Here is a 4,696-nt window from a genome sequence, read left to right as displayed (position 1 = left end):
TCCTATGGAAAAAGGAAAATCAAAGTTCAAGGTTACCCTGTTCAGCAAATGTTCCCAACGGGAAAACCAGCCTACTTCAGTGCCTCATTTCTTGTCTGAATTTCTCCTTCCTCTCAGAGCTGGCCTCTGAATATTTCTCACTCACTTACCAGCTCTTTGACACTTTTCAAACGAATGTGCATATATGTGTGCGCATGAGTATGTTTCAGGGCTCCTAGTCTGCCACATTACCGGGAACAGGAGCTCTTTTAACTCTTTTTATATCATTATCTCCTTTCACCAAGTCCCCATTCACCCCTTCTATAAAATTCTTACTTTTAATAATAAAATCAGAGCAAAATGACAAAATTATAGATGATTTATTTTAATCAACATCTTTGAACCTCCTCCCATTATCAAGCCTTATGGGAATATCTTGTAAATTACCAAACTTGAGTTGCAATGTCTTCTGCTTTACTTCTCTGTTCTTCATCACTGAAATCAGTGGCGTCCTGGAGCCAGCTCACACCTGCTCACAAGCGCTGACCGTGCACATTTCTCCTTAACACCACATTGAATGAAGTCATCTTGGGGGTTGAAATAGGCCACGTTGGGAATATTATTTACACCGTGGAAATCAGCAAACGCTACACATGAGGTTTCTCGGTGCTCAGAGAGAAAGTTGGCCAACATTTACCAGCACACTACCGTCAGAAAGGAACAAAACACGGATTATAAGAAAAACAGGACTTGCTCATTTAGTTCCTTCATTACCGGCTCACACGTGTATGTCTACTTGTATTTTCTCCTCTGTTGTGGGCTGAATTATCCCCCCCTTCATATGTTGAAGTCCTAATCCCCACACCTCAGAATGTAGCTGTATTTCAGAGAGAAAATTATGTTAAAATGAGGTCATCCAGGTGGGCCCTAATCCACTGTGTTTGGTATTCTTATGAAAAGGTTTATCAATAGTAGAAGAGGCGATGAGGACACAGAGAAATAGGGGAGACACAGCCATTCACAAGTCAAGGAGAGAGGCCTCTGAAGGCCCACACTGCAGACACTGTGATCTGAGACTTCCAGCCTCCAGAATTGTGAGAAAATCAATTTCTGCCACATAACCCCCAAGTCTCTGGTGCTTTGTTATGGCAGCCCTGGCAAACAAATGTATTTTTTTACCTTGATATTTTTTAATACTCTTAGTGCATTGCCATGCCTACTATACAAATCCGGGCCAGTTAGTACCTATAATTAGAGCATACTGCCAATGAGGGCAAAATCATGGGCTTAATCACAGGATGTGCAGAGAGGAAAATAATCTCCATCACTGCAGAATGCCTCTAACCCTGACCAACCACCAGGCAGAAATGACTGCCTGATCACAAGGCCAGTCCCAGAGACCGTCTGACAGCCCATCAGTACTTTCTAAAAAATGCCCGTAATGATCAGGCCCTGCTGAGTGATTTCATCTTCTAGAAGACAGCATGTTTCATGTGTCCTAACCAGCATCCTAGCATTCCAGGCTCGTTCTCTCACTGCTCTCCTACCTCCCTCCTAAAAGTGGCCTGATGTGCCACTGAAGATGCGACTCCAATCTATCTCCATGACGAAGAAGGGAATTTCTCAAAACCTTTATTTTCCATGAGAAATTTTGATCCCTTAGTGTTCATGCTTATTTACAATTTATTTGAATAAATCCTCTCATTACTCAACTAGGCTGGAAAGCTAAACATTGACTCTGCGGAGGGATGGAGAGTAAGTGAGGGCAGGAGACCGGGACGGAAGCAGTTTCCCTCCAGTGAGCATCCTTTGTCCAGTAGGTCTTATTTCTAGTTGACATTCTTTTGTTCCTGTGTTGTTGTTTTTTTCTTCCTTTCTGCTTTTTCTTTTCTTTATTCCTGCTTTTCTAATCGATAAGTCTTGGAGCACAAAGGGGGACTTGCATTGGCCTCTTGATTTGCTGTATACATCAGTTGAAGTGATACATTTTAGAACCCAATTTTTAAAAATCATTTACACTTCAGAGTAGAAAAATAGCAACATTACTAGAAGATTCAATTAAATTATCCCAGGTTAATGTGTTCACCGTCAGCAATGAATAACCATAAGTGTGTCGCCGATGAATAGACTATAAAGCTCTGTTTCCTTCACAGATCTATAGTCTATTTTGTGAGCATATTAAAATATATTTTCTAATTTGAAAAAAGATAAGAGAGAGAGACCCTTTTGTTTACTCCTTTTTACAGCAAGTTAGCGTCTATCATTCCCAGGACAATGGTTTCCTTAAAACTACAACAATAGCTTTTATCTCTTCAAGCCCCAGAGGACACTGGGAAAAATCTCTCACTTGGGTTAACTTTGCTGAATATATTTAACCAGTAAATTATTTGCCTTCCCAACTGGAAGAACCAATATACATTTATGTTCTAGGAATGGTTTGTTTTACTAACTTTATGAGTGAAGACCTCAATAGTAGCAAAGCCGAGGGACATTTAATTAAGTTATATTTGCTTTTTCATGATCTTTAGCTCTAGCTTATAAATCAAGAATCAATGAGTACTTAATTTCCTCTTATAGCATTAAAAGTAATTGCTTCATAAATTCACTTTAGTAATCCAAATATTTGCACACAGTACAGCACAAAGAGAAGTTGTTTCACTGATGAGATCCTAACTTTTATTTTATTAGTATAAAATGGAGCTCACTCATTTTATAGCTTACTATTTTCCTGGCTGCCTCAAATTCCTTTTTAAAGCAGACAGGATATAAATTTAAAATAAATACAATTATGACTTTGCTTGAGAAAAAAGAAGCCAGTCTACTTATTTAAAATATAAAAAGAAATCATAGTTGTTGATATATTTCTACTTAGTTGAGTATAACCATAATGAACACACACCCCCAAAAATTGTGTATGGGCAAAAGGCAGCAAAAATATTTTCAAGTCTGCTTTAACCTTTCTTTTACCTGCATATTTTATTTAAGGGTAGGGACGACAAAAAAAAAAAAAAGTCTTAGCAAAATTGTTCTCTGTGCTTCTAAACAATTGACTATTCCTAAATTTGCTGGGCCCCAGAGGCTAAAAGCATTTTGCATTCTTTAACTGCTCTGTAAACAATATTTCCCTAGATTTAGATAACACATTAAGATTTACAAAACTCATTTACAATCTCTGAATTGTTTAAGTCTCCATGAACCACGGACCATTTTCCTAGTGGTGTGGATAAGAACCAAATGTGCCCAGGATTTTATGGCCTCACGTGGCACAACTAGGCTAGGAAGGAGCCCAAGTCCTCAGGGGGCAAGTCGGGGGCCGAGGCTGCTCCACAGCTGCTACAATTTGTGTGTTGCTTTATCGTACACGTTCCTTAGTTTCTACCGTGGGTCAGGTACTTAGTAGGTACTGCAGAAATAGAGTATGCAAGAAAACCACTGATCCTGCCTGCAAGGAGCTTATACCCTGGTGACAACATGAGTGAAGCCTTAGGCTGAGAGAAAGAAGCCAGTCCCAGAAGACCAACGGTTGTGTGACTCCATTTACAGGAAGTGTCCAGAATAGGCAGCTCTATAGAGGCAGGAAGCAGATCAGTGATTGCCTAGGACTGGGGAGGATGGAGGAACTGGAGGAGAAGAGATGGTGAAGGATGCAGGGTTTCCTTGGTGGGCCATGAAATGTTCTAAAATTAATGGGGTGATACATCGGCAACTGCGTGAACATACAAAAATCACTGAATTGACATCATCTAACACTTGAAGTGAGAAAATTGTATGGAGTTTGAATTGTATTTCAACAAAGCTGTTTCTAAAAGAGAGACACAGCTACTTGGGAAGCCACATCTCCTGACCAGGAGGTAGATGCGACTGGCTGGTCTCCCCTGGTGCCCTCAGCACTCATTCCCCAAAGGCAAGACCCAAAGTTGTCTCCCACCTCCCTCCTTGCCAGCCCTCTGTATCTGCATTCTAACCTTGGGAAGAGCTTGGGGCACACCTGGGCAGGTCATCACGTTAGTGCCCTTTCATTGTCAGACACCAGGCGTCTTTAGAAGCAGCAGCAGCAGTCCCAGGGAAAGGTGTGAAGCCATGGCCCCCAGAAGGGCACCCCTTCACAGATAGCTGCCCGTCAGTCCCCCGAGATCCTGTTGCCCGCTGACCACAGCCCTCAGACTCTTGAACTCAGCTCCAAGAAGTGCCTGGAGGTCTCCTGCACGGCATACCCACGTCTAAACTATACCCTTGACCCATCTATAATTTGAATGACCTCATTCCAGAAAATTACCAGTAGAAAAACCACCACTCCATTTCATCTTCCATTGTGAGATGCACTCTGCAGCCTCGCCTCCTTTGTGCCTCCACCTGGTGAGATCTTGTACGTCTTCGCAGGGCCTATACAGGGCCACTTCCTCCACAAACCCATCAGCAATCCACTTCTGTGCTCTCTAAAAGTCGAGGGGTACTGATATTGTAATGCATTCTTTTCTGAGCCTGGGGCTCTGACTGGCCTACATGGCACCAAGTCCAGGGCTACCTGCTTCACCTCCCGGCGCCCTGCCCAGGGCCCTGCACCACAGACTCAGCCTCCCTCTGGGATGAGTCCACTGGAATTGAGTTCAGTCGTTTAACAAGCAGAGGCTTGGATGGGGATCATGTAGGCAGAGGCATCAGAGTGCTGCTTCCAAAAGCCTGAAAAGAAAAACAAGCGTGTTCCTTTAGTGATATC

Source organism: Nycticebus coucang, chromosome 3, assembly GCF_027406575.1.
Source record: "Nycticebus coucang isolate mNycCou1 chromosome 3, mNycCou1.pri, whole genome shotgun sequence".
NCBI classification, from domain to species: Eukaryota; Metazoa; Chordata; class Mammalia; order Primates; family Lorisidae; genus Nycticebus; species Nycticebus coucang.
The sequence above is the reverse complement of the archived record's forward strand: the minus strand, read 5'-3'. Positions refer to the sequence as shown.